Source organism: Rhipicephalus microplus, chromosome 8 (assembly GCF_043290135.1).
Source record: "Rhipicephalus microplus isolate Deutch F79 chromosome 8, USDA_Rmic, whole genome shotgun sequence".
Classification (NCBI taxonomy): domain Eukaryota; kingdom Metazoa; phylum Arthropoda; class Arachnida; order Ixodida; family Ixodidae; genus Rhipicephalus; species Rhipicephalus microplus.
The window spans coordinates 97458581-97476109 of record NC_134707.1 but is presented as its reverse complement, the minus strand read 5'-3'; the positions used below and the strand labels follow the sequence as shown (position 1 = coordinate 97476109).

The 17529-nt window shown below is 48.4% G+C and overlaps 1 protein-coding gene across 1 annotated transcript in view; it reads right to left on the bottom strand.

The window, feature by feature from the left end:
- The window catches only part of LOC119184082 (uncharacterized), a 58088-nt gene that overhangs the window by 15555 nt on the left and 25004 nt on the right, over positions 1-17529 (bottom strand). The gene's annotated exons all lie outside the window — the stretch shown is intronic.

The window sequence follows — 17529 nt, the reverse complement described above, 5'->3', positions numbered from 1 at the left end:
CGCTGTTTAACTTCCGGTAAGCGACGCAAAAACGTAGCGTTCCATCTTTCTTCTTGACTAGGACGACCGGAGAGGACCATGCACTGTTGGAAGGCTCGATGATGCCGTCGTCAAGCATTTCTCGAACTTGCGTACGAATGGCTTCTCGTTCCTTTGCTGACACAGGGTAAGGCTGTTGGTGTACTGGGCGGGCGTCGTCGTAAGTGATGATTCTGTGCCTAGTGATTGAAGTCTGGCGCACCTTATAGGAAGCAGCGAAGCATGACTTGAATTCAAGCAAGAGTTTTCGCAGTGCTGTCTGGTTTTCTGGTGTGAGGTTAGAATTAATATCGATATTGTTTAGAGACGTATCGGCGGCCTCCACTGCGTCCAATGAGAAGCAGATAGGAACGGTACCTAATTCATCTGCAAACGCTAACGAAGTGCCACGGAAAAGGTGTCGGTGTTCGTTGCTGAAATTTGTAACGAGCAGTTGAGATCGGCCATCACGTAGCTGTGTGATACTCCTAGCCACACAAACACCATGAGTCAGCAGGTGTTCAAAATTACTTTCTGCAATCGCTTCACCATTTCGCAATCCACAGCATGTGACGTCGACAATAACACTGGCTCTTGAAGGAGGCGTTATACTTTCAGCAGAAACACGAAGAATGTCGGCACGTTGTTGGTGGTCCTGCTTGTCGATTGCTCGTTCGGCTGAGAAGGTGATGCGGTTCTCTTGAAGGTCAATGACAGCTCCATACTCTTGCAGGAAGTCAACACCAAGAATAACGTCGCGTGAACATTCACGGAGCACAAGGAAACTTGCTACAAAAGTATAACCGCAGACCCGAACTCTACTCGTGCAGGTTCCTAGCGGAGAGACGGTGTGGCCACCAGCCGTTCGAATCACAGAGCTATGCCAGGGCATGATTACCTTCTTTAGTAGTCTGGTCATTTTGCCGCTTAGTACAGAATAGTCAGCCCCGGTATCAACTAAAGACCTACTGCATAGCCGTCTATCAGCACCAGTATATCCAGAGAAAGCCGCACATATCGCTCAGTCGAATTCACACTCTTTACTGTTAGCGTCGATCGGAGGTCTTCAGCACGTCGGCTGCCAGCGACCTCGCCTCCAAGGGTCGCTTGCGTTAGTTTTCCCGACGGGGACTGGGGGACCGTGCGCCAGCATGGCACTGTGGCGAAGATGAAAAGCGCCTCGGCGACGGTGAGCGCGGCTGCCGTCCAGAAGGCGGTGGCATGCGCTGCTGAGCCAGGTAATCCTCAATGTCCCGGGGTCGCTGGCCATACCGAGGAGGCGCTGAATATACTGAAAAGCCGCACAGCCTGAAGCGCCGGTATGGACACTGGCGGTACAAATGGTCCGCTTCACCGTAGTGGAAGCACAAAGGTCGGCGATCAGGAGTGCGCCAAACATCAGATTTCCGAGGCGAAGCACGTCTGTCGTCAAGGTATTGTGCTGGTTGTTCCGCAAGATGCACAGGGTTGGCGTAAACGAAGGGTGGGGGCGTGCGTGTGTTCTCGTAGTACCGTAGAGGCGGCGCCGACTGAAGTGAAACGGTAGGAGGTGCCTGAACAAACAGCGGGGAAGAGGAAGCTGGGCGCTTCAAGGCTTCCGCATAAGTCGCACGGTGGTAGTCAGCCGGGGCGGGTGTGGCGTTATCCAGACTCACAGGGTCATGCAGGGCATGATGCAGCTCGTCCTTGACGATACTTGCAATAGAACTCACCGTAGGTAGTGGTGATGTGGCAGCCTTTTGCAGCTCCTCGCGTACTATAGAGCGGATAAGGTCGCGCAGACACTCGGTGTTGCTCCCAAAAGTCGTGAGAACTTGAGCAGCGGACGTGTTGTTCACTTGCCGCTCATACAGGGTGGATCGATGTTGAAGCATCTTTTCCATCGTGACGGCTTCAGCCAAAAACTCGGCGACCGTGTTCGGAGGGCTCCGTACAAGGCCAGCGAAAAGCTGCTCCTTAACTACCCGCATCAGGTGACGCAACTTCTTTTCTTCTGACATACTTGGATCAGCCCGTCGGAACAGGTGCGTCATATCTTCCACATAGGTCATGACAGTTTCGTTGGGCATCTGTATGCGGGCCTGGATCGCTCGCTGCGCTCGTTCGTGGCGATCAGCACTTTTGTAAGTGTCCAACAGCCGGCGGCGGAATTCGGGCCACGATGTCATCTGTTCCTCGTGATTCATGTACCAGGTACGTGCTCCATCCTCTAAATAGAAGTACACACGCCAAAGTTTGGCCGCGTCGTTCCAGTCGTTCAAAGCAGCCACGCGTTCGAAGTCGACCAACCAGTCCTCGACGTCTTCGAGCTCGGTGCCATGAAACGGTGCCGGAACCTGAGGACTTTCGAGGGTGTACCGAGTCACCGGGGGGTTTCCAGTACCTGTCAAAGTGGTTTGAACGGACGTGTTCATCATACTTGTGTGAACTGTAGGGTCAGATTCGGGTGGCAATCTCCTGATCGTGCGGCTTCTACGATGAACGGGAGTGTGGATTCGCACTGGGCTTGTGGTGCCGCTTCAAGGAGGGGTCTGAAACATCCGTGAGGGGCTACCCAGCACTTCCACCAATTGTCACGTCACTCCAGGGGGTGTCGACAAGGTTTATTGATGTCAGAGCAACAGGGCTCTAACCAAGCGCGTCGGTTGGGCTTGTTTGCCAGAGTGGGGGTCAACGCGCACTTCTTTCTTCTCTGTGGTGTGAGCCTTCACCTTGGCATACGACCCACTACTAGAAGTAGGTGGCAATATCATGCTGGTGGAAAGGTAATGGAGGTTAAGGAGCAGTGATATCAGGATGAGAAAGAGAGAAGGAAGCGTTAAAATGCCATTCAATTATGTGCTTCTGCTCACTTCGCACCAATAGTTCATAACTGCCCTGAATTTTTCGCCGGCTGAATAGTTTACGCACGCCACATCAATACACAAACGAAATGTTCACAAAGACTAGCGCAAAACCTTTTATTAGGCTCTTTGAGTTGCTTGTGCAAAATTTTCATCACGCCACGAAACCAACTAACGCATCTCCATATTGTTTTTTTTTCTGAAATACAATAAATAAACGGATATCTGTGGTATTGGTCTTTACCGACAGGTAAAGATCAATCTCATATCTTTTTTTTAGTTAGCTCGACGAGTACCTACACGGGCGTGCACGATACTAATGTTTATTCATTATAGGTAGGTGTCAGCAAAAAATGTATGTTTTTAGTTTTGGCATGGATTCAGTAATCAAATTTAGCATATTTCTCCAAAGTGGCTAAGCAACCCAAAATCGAACTACATCCCATCAACCATCAATTTTTCTATTAACGGCCGTCAGGTATCAACATGAACAAGTAACAACAGTAACCAGTGTAGTCGCCTTGTTCACAACCAGTCCTATTTTAGGGGCGAAGCTCCTAAAGGCGTGTGTCTGTACATCCTCCGATGAATGTAGTAGTATGAAGCCACCGGTGGCACATACCCGCTTTACAACGGGTATGTGCCACATGGTATGCGAGATGGAAGACGGTGGAGCGTAACTAGATGGACGCACGGATGGACGCACAGACGGACAGATGGACAGACAGACTGGCAGACGGACAAACGGATGAACGCACGAATGGAAGGACCGACGAATAGGTGGACTCACCGACGGGCGCATGGACAGATAGATGGTCGGACGCATGGATGGACGCATAGATGGTAGCCCGGACGGATGGAAAGGGAGAATGAATGAACGGACAGAAGTATGGACGGGCTCACACTTCGCCCCACTCATCACCATTCTCTCCTTGGGTATGCTGTGATTTTTAAGTGCGAATGAACTTTATAAGCGACTCTGAATCCGCTGCCCGTGGTGCGCCTCCTCCTATCTCCTAGCAACGGTGCGAGGAGCGGAGAGGAGCGTCTGTAGCAACGGCACAGCAACGCCACACACGCGCGCCGCGCCGGTTGCAGACAATGCAGCGCGGCGAAGGACCCGTGATGCCGAGCGCAAGCGGGTCGCGGATACCGAACTCCGTGCGTGGGAGGCCGATGGGCGACGTAAACGGCGCATCGCCTGCGGCGATGAAGGCCGGCGGCGAGACGCCGAACGAAAGCGGATGAAACGAGCTGAGCCCCCTGAAGCCGATCTGGCGGGGGGACGCGCGATGTGTGAGTGAAGGCGGGTCCTGGAGTTAGCTTGTCCAGACGTGCTCTTCAAGCGCGACTTTGCGTATCACAGCTTCGGTCACAGGTGCGCCGTTTGCGACCGGCTGTGATTTGACAACAACCTGAGTGGCATTTCTGGCGTGAGGAACGAGACCAACAGGTTCAACACGTTGCGGGTTCTTTGGAACGAGTTCGGAAGATGGTCGGGTGAACACCGATGCGACGACATGGATGAGCAAGACCCGTAGCTTCCTCCCTTTGGTGCGTTCCGGGTGTGTGCCTCGTGGCGAGAGTCCCTGCTGGACGGGCGGGTTCCGCCGTTAAGCAAGAGCCACGGCTACGCGTAGCCGCCTCGTCACGCGGACCTCCCCAATCTGAGCCCGGTGGAAGAGCACCTCATCTCGCCTTGACTCCCCTTCATGAGCATCAGGCGGCTGACGCGGGGCAACGGTCAGTACGGCATTAAGGGAGAGATCGTGAACGTCCCCATCGACGTTCCGAGCGTAATAAAAAACACATAAACATACTTATAGTGCGAATTTACTCTCCCATATGCACGTAAACTCACCAAGATTTCCCGAGAGGGTTTAATGGTTCCTGGGAATCGCAATGCGATCACACGGGGGAGTTTTATGTTAACTCACTGGCGAATGCCTAAGGATTTTTACTCTACTCCCCCTCATAGCATCACCCCGTGCATTCGCAATTAACCATGTTCACCCTCGGGATAATGCTTGGTATTTTTTTAGCTGATGTAACTAGAACGATTGCCAAGATTTACAAACAGTTATGTAATAATCATATGCGGTGCCGCGTTGTGGAAGGTCGCATTCCTGCATGCAACATAAGAACTTTTTATAAGCGTGTTAGCACCAGCGTGGCGAGCATGCCCACGCTGTGCTCTAACTGTTAGAGAACAACCATTATCTTCCGAACTTGGCAGCCTGCACTACCGGTAATTATGTCAGCTTTCGGTGGAAATGCGATGGCACTGTCCTTTATCGAACACCCGCTGCAGCATGTGGGCGAGTGACGACACCTGTGCCGGTGCGCAGTGTGTCACCACATAGGTAGATGCCTGTGAATGAAGCGGTGCTGCCCGGTTCATTCACAGTGATGCATGCAGTCTTGAGCCGGTTCCACTATAGGATGGGTGAAACCAGGGGCACAGCCAGGAGGTGGCCCACCAGACACGTTCCCCCCCCCCCCCCCCAAATTTTTGTTTCGCCTTGGCATAGAGACAATTCGGCGAGCTTTGTTGCCGATTTACGTTAAGCCTTCAATACCATCACTTCACGTCATCCTAATGCTTTCAATTTTCTGCTGGCGACTTCAACTTTCCCAACGATCCCTGGTCTTCTGAGCCTCCGGTATCGAAATCATTTTCTTCGAAAAGCTTCAGTTTCATTAACCTGTGCTCAGTACTTTCTCTCCACAAGATCGTTTCACAGCCTACTAGGTGAGCGAGCAAGTCTAAAAACACACTGGACCTTCTGTTAACAAACTGTCCGAATATGGTTTCGCATTGATCATACCTACATTGTCTGAGTGACCATTGAAACTTATCCTATGAATTAAGTTATTTTCAATCTCCAAAGTGCAAAGTAAAAAAAGAACCTCCGTAATTTTAAGAGAGCCAACTTTCAGGCTAATGAATGTGAGCTTTCTAGCTCCACGAAAGTTTTCTTGGAAGGTTTTGAAAATCGGAGAACAGAATCTAACTGTAATATGTTTCCAACAAAAGTCCACAAATTAATTGGCAGATATGTTCCCATGGTCACTATTTGCTTCCATTGCAAAGCACCTTGGTACACCGCGCCCATAAAACGACTATGTAACAGAAAGAAGCGATTCATCCGTTCAGCCAAACACTATCTCTCAGAAACGCGATGGGATACGTACAAGAAGGTGAACAATGCATACGTTTATGTACTGAAGACTGCCCGCAATAATTTTCTACACATCACCTTACCTTCTATCCTCAGTAATGACTAAACGGTGCTACGGTCTTAAAAGAAGTGTTTTTCGTAACTTTGTTACGTCATTGTGTGCGACCTTTCCCAATTTGCAGTGCTTTAACCTAGTAACTAAGGACCCAATTATCATTCAACCGCTTGGTAGAAAAAATTAATCGAATCTCTAAAAGTGTCCTCAAGTCCAGGAATAGATCTCTTCAATGCCACGTTTTTAAAAAGCACCAAGGTATATTCAAGCTTTATTCTGTCAAAAATATTCCAACAATACATTGACGAGTGCACCCTACCACCCGATTAGAAAATTTAAAATATGGTTCCACTTTAAAAATTTGGGTGTAAAAACTCTTCCTTCAACTACCGGCCAATTTCACTAACCAGTATCCTGTGTAAAATTTTTAAGATGTCATTTTCACTAACATTGTAGAGTTTATAGCTGCAAACTCATTCTTTTGAAATGCTCAACATTGCTTCAACAAATCTTTGTCTTGTAATATAGAGCTGGTTTTGTTTACCCATAAATCACATACCATGTTTGATCATCTTTACACTGCTGATTGTATCTTTCTCAGCAAACACCTTTGAAAAAGTATGCCATAATTCACCTCTCATGAAATTACGCCGGTAAAACATTGATCGTACGCTATTTTCTAGGACTGAATATTTTTTGAACTGTCACAATATTTGTCTGTGATCACTTTGATGTTTATAAAAAATTTATTTACAGCATGTACAGAAGACAAAGGCTTCATACCATTCGCGTAACAGGGCACATACACTTCAGCCCATCTATATTTCACGACTAACATCACTATGTTACAGTGAAGACATTTGCTCTAATATACATGATTATGTTGGCCTACATATGTACACAAGATTTCAATGTGATATCACGATACAAGGGTATAACGATACAATATATCCAAATGAAACACAATTTGTAACAAATGAAATCATGTATAACAATTCAACGGGCACTGCTTAGCACCAAGTCGGTCGAAAAATTAGTTGCATCCTTTCGTGTTCCACCTTGACGAAAGGGCACGACCACTTTTGCAGAAACTCTTGCTCCCCGAGGAAGAAAAGCTTTCCGAGGAAGAAAAGCTCTTCGGAGAGGAGCGCGAGGATCTCTCGTGTTATTCTCCCCAGTATTGGCCACAAAGCACGCCGGCGGCAATTGGCAGCTACGGCCTCACATTGGTTTCTCCAAAGGCTGATCAGCCCCGCAACTATTAAGAGAGCGCAGAAGTGACTATGCGAAAATTGCCCATTGGACATGAAAGTTCGCACAGCCTGTCCCCGAAAACCAGCATTCACTGCACGCCAAAAAAGGCGGGAAACCACACATTCAAACGTCGCATGTCGATTGGTCTCTACCATGACGCAGTTGGGGCAAGTGGAAGTGCGAACCACCTGCCATCGCTGCAACCAATCTCGCGTGGGGAGCAAGCCCAAGCCCAACCTCCAGAAAAAGTCTCTAAGATGTCCTGGCAACACTGCGGCAGTTATTGGTTTCCAAGCGCGGTTCAATACAGATTGACGATGCTGGGGCACCAAGGGAACTAGAAGGGCGGCCATTGTGTCCACCACTTTAGAATCGGCCACCTCTATCTCTGGGCACGTAGCATCCAAACGTCGGTGAAATGCCAGAAGGCCTCTACGGGGGGGGGGGGGGGATAGCCCTGTAGCGCCTCAATGCGCTGCACGCGCCGCGCAGCCCAAATGCCATCTTCTTCCTCCTTGACGCGCAGCGCATTGAGGCGCTACAGGGCTCCCCCGTAGAGCGAGAGCCGTAGGAATCACGTCCGGGTCACCATTAACTGTCGGACCTTACACGGGAAAGATCCAGCCCTGACAGCGTTCGGTTTTCGAACTGATTTTTTTATTATCGCGCTGCACGCGCCGCGTGGCCCAAATGCCATCTTCTTCCTCCTTGACGCGCAGCGCATTGAGGCGCTACATTTCCATGCGGGCGTATCGCGTCCCAGTGGTCACGGTTGGGCGCAATCCCATGAGTCCTCTGGGGATGTATAGCACCTTCCCGTAGGGAGAGAGTGCTTGTGCGAGGACTTCGCTGGGTACGCAGCACGGCAGGAACAGGACGGTCACTGGGGTCACTTGGGGTCCCAGGGGTACGATGGCGACGCGCTCTCCTCGAATGATAAGGTGCGACGCGTCTACGATTTGGGCCAGTGCGGCCTCACTGTTGACGGTAACTTGGTAGTTCCGGCCTCCAAAGTGCTGAACGCAGTACACTTCTTCGATTCCTACTATTGAAGACGTCGCGTCAACGACGTCTTCGGGACCTGTCCCCTCGGGGACGACTACGTCGAAGGCTAGCGCATTCTTCGGGGGCTGGCTTGCCATTATGGGCGCCCGCCAGCCCAGGGACGCCCTGAGACGCTAACGACGACAAGGAGGGAACACAAGCAAAGCCGTTGTGCGACGCAAAACTTGCCAAAACCAAAGAGGTTACACCTATGCTGTGCCAGGGCCGTGATATGGAGCAGCCGATGCAATAGGCACCTCAACCTCGTAAGAACACTTTTAGTTGACAACTAAGTCCCGTTCATTCTGGCGTACCCAAGGGTTTGGTTTTCGGTCCCCTCCTGTTTTTTTTATAATAATGACTTACCCGAATGTGTTCCGTCTGACATTGATTTTTATTTGCTAATGATTGTATAACTTATTGAGAAATCTCTGACCCGAACGACTTGAAAATTCTTCAAAATGACATTAACTCTGAATCTAAGAGGTGTAAAATCTGGCTAATGGAACAAAGCACTACTAAATGTAAGTTCTTACGCATTTCTCGCACATCTTCTTTCTTCACTACTTATCTGCTTGACAACTCCGCTCGTGAACCCGTAGCATCATATCGCTACCTAGGTGTTCACATAACTAACTCAGCTAACCTGGTGTGTTCACAATAACAAAATCATTAGTAATGCTAACCGTTCGTTAGGTTATCTCCAACGCAACTTTTCTTCTGCCCCTGTCCCCTTAAAACTCTTCTTTTACAAAACTTTGATACGAAGTAAACCAAAATATGGCGCATCCATTTTGGACCCGTCTACTAGTGTACTAACCTCTACTCTTGAGCTCGTTCAATATAATTCTGTCCGCCTTGTCTTTGGCAACTACAGTTGCACCGCAAGTATCGCTTCAATGAGAGACTCCTTAGAGCTTCCATCACTCGCCTGTCGCCGTAAAGTCTCCCGCATGTCTTTTTCACAAAATGTACTATAGTCACACCCTGCATGATAACCTCCTTCCCCCTTCATCATACATCTCCCCTTGTTCTGACCATCCCCAAAAGGTGGCGATCTTGCGATGTTCAATTCGCACATGTTGTCACAGTTCCCGTTAATTCGGGAGAATATCGCCGGGCTAATTCCAAGGGCCGAAGTATCGACCCCCCGAACCGCACCACGAAAGCGTGGACAACTCAGAAGTGGTCCTTTATGGCGCGCCAGCGGACGCCGGCTGTGGCCCAAAGAACAAGTCAGAGCCGAGAGTTGATAAATAAAACAAAAATTATATTCTCAAAAATGGCAGATCGAAAAAAAAACACAAGAATGCACACTCCACAATAGTTGCATACAATATGTCACCAATCAATCAACGTACTACACAGTACAATCAGCCACACTCGAAACAACGGACACAGACAACAAAACGCACTACAATGCAGTCGCATGCATTGAACAACCAAGACACTTAAAGACTAAAGAGATAAAAAACCTATGCCGTCCGAAGTTCTTGAAACAAAAGTCTGGATGATACTCTTCCGAGAATCACTCACTCAAAGTCCAGCGTTGTTGTCGTTCCGCTGCCCCTGAAGTTTCTCTTCCAGGAAACCTCGCCGAAGTTTCTCTTCCAGGAAACCTCGCGTCTTCCATTGGCCACTTTCCAAGCTTCAAACTTCTTTGCCGGAAACACGTCGGCTTCGCACACGCAGCTGTTGCCACGCGTCTTCGCTCAATAGCGGTAAACACACACTCTTGCCTGTAGCTCGAGTCGTCACCCCTCAGGTGGAAATCATCTTGTTCTCCTGCTTTGTCTCTACGAACAAAACCTTCGCCGACTAAACGGCAGAATCCCTAAGTGCTCTGGCACTAACTTCCGTCTTCTCCTGATCTCTCATCTCGGCTGCTCGATTAAATACCTTCCGCGCGAGATTCCAGAAAGTTCTCATCAATTCGTCGGCGCGATACGCAGCGAAGGCTGGAAAGAGGGCGAGATGGTTCGAAGGCCGTCCGCGACGGATGACTCAACCCGGCATCACCACGCCCCTTTCCATCTAGAATCTTCTAGGGCCTGCTCGGCCGCCGACACGAGGAGGCCCGTCGGTGAATCCATGCTTCCGAGGGGCGATGGACGCGCGCCTGGGGGGGGGGGTCTCTGGATGCTTGTTTTCTTTCTTTTTTATCGTTGACCTCTCGGCGCGACGTGCCCATTTTTGAGCGCTCGTTTTGTGACACTGCCTCCCACTTTAGGAATATTATCTCATAATATTCAAAACCCCACAAATGAGCGCGAACAGTCCCCACGCTCTCAAAGACTGTAGCATAGTCCGTCGCTCATGACACGTCACATTCACAATAGATCACTCAATGCAATTGTACATTACAATGCAATCTCACAACACATAGAATATAGACACAGGTACATGAATACAATACTCCATCACCTACTTCAAGCAATACAAACGTACAAAGGTCTGTCAATACAACAATTGTGCAATACTCTACATCACGTCACAGCACAAACACTTCGACACTTGTGACACGGGATAACACAACATTAACACAACATATGGCCCTCAGCACTGCCAAACACATTCTGATTCGACCTCAGCACTTATCCGGTGCATTTCGAGCGGCGCTTGTGCCCTTTTTTGCGGTGCTCTATCGATCGCTTTTTATGGTTTTCGCTCGTTTTGTTCCGGCGAGCCCCTACCAACGACGGTATCTGAGGCGGCGTCTCAGCCATCGTTGTCACTTCCGACATTGTTATCGGGTCGTGACGCTCGACTGATCATGTCCGGTTATTCACCCGCTTGTTCATGTCACGACATTGGGCCTCGCTTGCCGACTCCATCATCTTTACACTGTCGGTCGGTTGAGGTCGTACTGACGTAAGTCCACCTGCCCAGCACGTGAACTCATTCAACACGATCATCTTTTTATTCGCTGTATCTGGCGCCCAAGCTTCACCTTGGGCTCGAGTGAGATCCTTCACGGGATTTTTCTCCGCTGTATCTCGCGGTACCTGTGTCAGCGGAAGCTCCATCTTCGGGTCTTCCCCTAAACATTCTGGATCATTCGGCCCTCGCGCCCCGTCGATGTTTCCGATGACGAGGTCGTACAGGGGGGTCGTCATGCATAGAGCGTTAACCTTCCCGCTGAAGTACGGAGTTTCAACCTCAATCTCTGCTTCGGGAAGCATCCGAACCGTACTGTCAATTAGGCGAACTGGTTTCGTTTTTCCTGTTAACTCCCTTTCCCGTACTAAATTTCTCCGCACGATAACAGTGCAGCTGCCGGTATCTCTTAACACCGTAACCTTCTTGCCCGCAACTTTTCCAGACCGCGTTGGCATTCCTTTCGTAACACCGGTTGGTTGTTTTGTCATTACAGCACCCACAGTAGGAATTTTCTCCCCATTTTTTAATTCTATGAATCCGTCGGTGACGGCATCACCATGAGATTTCGGTGCTGCTAGAACACAGGATACCTGGTGAGTTTGACTCGCTCCGTTACGACATGCGTCTGCTTTGTGCCCAGTCTGACCACACTTGAAACATTTCACTACCGTAGGGCTCGTAAAGTTAGTACGACAGCTGTTCGCGCGATGACCCACTCGGTTACACAGGAAACATCGCGGAACACTCTCCTGTGCACGCTTCTTTTGTTCGGGTGCCGAATTTCTCGAATCTTCAGGACACTCCTTCTTGACATTGGCCAAATTAGTGCCACCTTGCGCTTCCAAGAATTGGTCAGCTAATTAAAGCATGTCTTCAAGTGACTTAGCTCTCCTCTCTTTCAAGTACAGCGTCGAGCTTGGGTGGCAACTAGTAAGAAATTGTTCTCTAATTAGGAGCTCTCTAAGCTAATCGTACTCCTGCGCTGTCCCGGAAAGTTCAATCCATCTGTCAAAATATTGGCTAAGCCGGGTGGCATACTGCGTAGCCGTCTCACCATCAGCTGGCTTTCCTGTCCGAAACCTGTCCCGGAATCCTTCCACAATGAATCTAAATCGCTTCAGCAAAGCAGTTTTCAGCTTTGCATACTTGGCTGCATCGGTCGGCGTCAGCCTACCGTACACACTGAGCGCTTCACCACTCAAGCAAGTACTCAAAGCAGTTGCCTATTGATTTTCCGGCCAATTCTGGCTCCTTGCAATCGTCTCAAATCTGTGAAGGTACGCGTCAAGGTCGTCCTTCCTTTCATCAAACGCTACGAGCAGCTTGCTTGGGTTCAAGGGGAAGCCATGATCTTCCCGTTCGCTGCTTTCAACTCTAGCTTGGACGGGAGTTTCACTTCGCTGTTGCAAACGGAGCCGCTCGAGTTCCATCTCGTGCTGCCGCTGCCGTTCCCTTTTTTCTCTTTCCTCTTTCCGATGTCGCTCCTTTGCCTCTCTTTCTTCTCTCAGCTGTCGCTCCTTTGCTTGTCTTCCTTCTCTCGCCCTTTCAGCTGCCAACTTTTCTCTCTCCAACTCAGCTTCTCTTTCCGCTTTGGCTCTTTGGAGCGCAAACCTTTCTTTTTCCAGCTCAGCTGCCTTTTCTTCTTTGGCCCTTTCTTTTTCTTCTTTTTCCTTCTGGGCGACCCACTTCCGTAGTTCGGCGCCAGAAAGACCCATCTTCTCACCAATAGCGACTAACTTTTCGAGATCCATGGTGTCTCGCAAATAAAGTCTTGCCCCGTGTAAAAAGTATCTGCCTAAATCAGTCTATCGGAACACTCCCCTGCACTCGTTAGCGCGAACGCTGAACAACACACAAAATCGTTCCGATAGCACTCTCAACATTTCGAGGCTCTTTCTCACTACTTTGGACACACTGTGCACCAAAAGGTCCTGCGCGGACGCCAGTTTTATTGTCACAGTTCGCGTTAATTCGGGAGGCAATTGCTGAGCTAATTCCAAGGGCCGAAGTATCGGCCCCCCGAACCGCACCACGAAAGCGTGCACAACTCAGAAGTGGTCCTTTTTGGCGCGCCAGCGGACGCCGGCTGTGGCCCAAAGAACAAGTCAGAGCCAAGAGTTGATAAACAAAACAAAAATTCTATTCTCAAAAATGGCAGATCAAAAAAAAACAATGCACAAGAATGCACACTCCACAATAGTTGCATACAATATGTCACCAATCAAACAACGTACTACACAGTACAATCAGCCACACTCGAAACAACGGACACAGACAACAATACGCACTACAATGCAGTCGCATGCATTGAACAACCAAGACACTTAAAGACTAAAGAGATGGAAAGCCTATTCAGTCCGATGTTCTTGGAACAAAAGTCTGGATGATACTCTTCCGAGAATCACTCACTCAAAGTCCAGCGTTGTTGTCGTTCGCTGCCTCTGAAGTTTCTCTTCCAGGAAACCTCGCCGAAGTTTCTCTTCTAGGAAACTTCGTGTCTTCAATTGGCCACTCTCCAAGCTTCAAACTTCTTCGCCGGAAACACGTCGGCTTCACACACGCAGCTGTTGCCACGCGTCTTCGCTAAATAGTGGTAAACACACACTCTTGCCTGTAGCTCGAGTCGTCACCCCTCAGGTGGAAATCATCTTCTTCTCCTGCTTTGTCTCTATGGACAAAACCTTTGCCGACTACACGGCGGAATCCCTACGCGCTCTGGCGCTAACTTCCGTCTTCTCCTGATCTCTCATTTCGGCTGCTCGATTAAACACCTTCCGCGCGAGATTCCAGAAAGTTGTCGTCATTTCGTCGGCGCGATACGCAGCGAAGGCTGGGGAGAGGGCGAGACGGTTCGAAGGCCGTCCGTGACGGGTGACTCAACCCGGCATCACCACGCCCCTTTCCATCTAGAATCTTCTAGGGCCTGCTGGGCCGCCGACACGATCCACGCTTTCGAGGAGCGAGAGACGCGCGCACGGGGGGGGGGGGGTCTCTGGATGCTTGTTTTTTTTTTATTGTTGACCTCTCGGCGCTTCGTCGCGAGAATTCGGCAGCGTGCCCTTTTTTGAGCGCTCGTTTTGTGACACATGTTATGAGTCATCATTCCCCAAACCTCTCAAGACGGGAAAAATCTTACAGGATCAATCAGGTCTATTGCCCATCATTCTCATTTTCTTTACGTTTTAAGCTCAAGTATACTGTTATGCAACTAACCAATTATGTGATTCTTCTCTTGGGAAACTGATTCTTGTTTGGTTAGTCAAAACTGCTAATGCTACTTGTTTTACTTTGTTTATACGCATTATCATCAACAGGCTTATTCTCGCTTGAATAGTTAAAGCTTGTACTGTTAAATTTTAGCTAACATTGCATCTACAGAACAAAGTTTGTATTGTGTTTCTTTTAAATGTACCACTCCCCTCTATAATGCTTCTGGCCCTGATGGTATTCTGAGTTAAATAAATGAATAAATGGTCCAGAAATGGGTGGTCTGAATATCCAGAGCGCTCCATTATGACATCAATCACATGGCGGTTTTTGGAGGTTAAACCCCACATATCAGTCAATCAATCAATTGAAAATAGCTATTTTAGGAGGGTGCCTATCTCGAAGTAAAACTGGTGCCCCTCACCCTTCCCAAATAAATTTATGGCGGCGTACTTGGCTGAAACAAACTGCTGATGGTGTCATCGCAAAGGAAAGCATGTGTGCATGATGATTGCTCCTTAAACCCAAAAGGTGCAGGTTTGCCGTGGTGGGCTGCAGGTACATAACGTAAGGTGATGGTGCGTCGGAACCTGGCGACGAAGTCGGCGGGATTTGACATCGTAGTCTGATCTGGCAGTGCTATGAGAAATTCACCAGGGACACAAAGTGGTTCCCGTTATACGACCTCTGCCGGGGTAGTGTAGATGTCTGGCTTGAAGGCGGTGCGGAGTCCGAGGATGACAGCTGGGATGACCTCAAGCCAGGTTGAGTCTGGTGGCACATAATGGCGGCTGTGAACTGTCGGTGGAAACGTTCGACCATTCCGCTGGCACCGAAAATATAGGTGGTGCTCCTCAAGCGTTCAGGCTAGTGATGACGTAATCGTAGTGGGATCCGTTCGTGTGTTATGCCTGCCAAGAAAAGCAGGGCCTCAACCTCGGTGAACCATACTTCGGGTGGTTCGACCAAGTGTGGTGACAGCTTGACAGTGACATGGCAGACGTACAGGCTGGCAACGGTTGTGGTAGCATCAGCACCTGTGTTGACCACGACCGGGTCCGCAGAGGTTTGGGGAGTGTGGCCCAAGCCGGGTGCAGCGGAATCATCGGGCGGCTGTAGTTCAGTGGTTACGGGCTGCATCTATAGCACCTGTATCTCAGCCTGCAGTTTCTGGGCCACTTGATTGATATTTGGGGTTGAACATGCCAGACCACCACATGACTATGAAAGATGCCATAGTGAAGGGCTCCGGAAATTTCGACCACCTGGGGTTCTTTAACGTGCACCCCAATCTGTGTTTCTGGGCAAGTTGTACTTGCTGGCGCAGAGTGGAGAGGGCTTCTGAGTCTGCCATGGCGGTGCGGTTAGTTAGGTTTTCGGAATACGAGATGTAGGATGCTGCCTCAATGAAAGGACGCATCCCTACATGAAACAAAATATCAGCATGGTAGCAGCAGCGCGGTGAATATGTCAACGCTGCGCTCGAACGGTTAGAGAACAACGATTATCTTACAAGCTTGGCACCTTGGGTTCATAGCCACAGGTGATGACGTCACCCCTCGGTGACAGTGTAGTGGTGTCGTCACTCACTAGACGTGCGTCGCAGCATGCGGCCGAGTCACACAGGCTGCGCCAGTTCATGCGCAGTGTGTCGCCACAGTCAACTGAATTGGGACAAAATGATGCTTCTTTGCAAGAGGAATGAGGTTATAATAAGGGATATAAATAGTATGAGCGCTAGTAATATGAGCATTTTAGAATAAGTGCAGCAGCTTATAATAAAAAACTACAGTTCTAAGTTTGTCATTTGCATGAAAAGTGGTAAACCACTAATCAGGCTAGGACGCATAAAACACTGGCGGTAAATTTTTGGTACACGTCCCCATCAATCTGTCCCGAACAGCAACTGCCACCTGATTATTTACAGTTTTCGGTGAAAATGCAGTTTGTGAAACAAGAACTTATCTCAGTACTGCCAAAATGCGAAATTGTTGGAAAAAATTCAGAAAAATACGGCTCCCATTTCTTACAAGCACTCTCAATTATGTAAACAATTATTAAAAAATTAGGTTAGAGTACGTTGCAATAACCTTCTCTTCAACAAGCTCGCAGGCGCCAAAGAATAGCTATAAAGCGTCATTCAATTGTTTTTATATAGAAAAGTTCCATAAACTGGGTGGCCCTCTCTGGGTTGATCTTTCAGAATAAGAGACTAGGCAGCAGCGTCTTCTATATGTCTAAAATAATTATTTCCTACTAAAGAGTGACGAATCTTACTTAAGAAAAATTCCAAGGTGACGAAGTTCTTATAAATTAACTGGACCTCACTCACGTGGGTCTTTTCTATCGCAATTTAAAACCCTTATAGTTTTATACTGGTGGCGTAATGGCATGTGCAAAATATTGCATTCAGGCTTTTGGGCAGGTTCCGGTCTACCTTGCGACAGCAATGCACTAGACAGATTTCATGAAATTCCTTTCTTTTTAGTGAAGTCTGCCTATGCAGATAGCAATTATTTCATGATTTTACAACACATCGGCATCTCGTTTCTTTCTTTTATCGCGCCAGTGCTTAGCAACATTTGTATATCCAAATCTCACAAGGCCGTTTATGAACGCCTCAAAAAGACATATAGGTTTAAGGAGTTGCCAGACATATCAAGGAGTTCATTATATTATTCAGTGTACTAAAGATGGTACTAAAATAAATCAGAAGTTTTTTTTATTGTTCTACATCTTGTTGCATCATTTGTAACTTACATTGAGGCACGATCTTGTAAGTGCACAAAGTTTCCTTTCTTAGGTTCGCTCTTATCCCAAACACACATTTGATAGAAATTATAGCCGGACAACTAGAAGCAGTTACATTCTTTTAAAATGACTCAATACTAACTAGTTAATACAGTGGACGTCGCGCATTTTATAGTAGTTCACACAAAAACAGTCTTGCGCTCTTAAAAAAATACAAAACTCCTTTTTTATCGAAGTAGAATGCCTCAGACGCGATGAATATTTTACGTCTCTTCTGTAAGCAATAAATCGAATC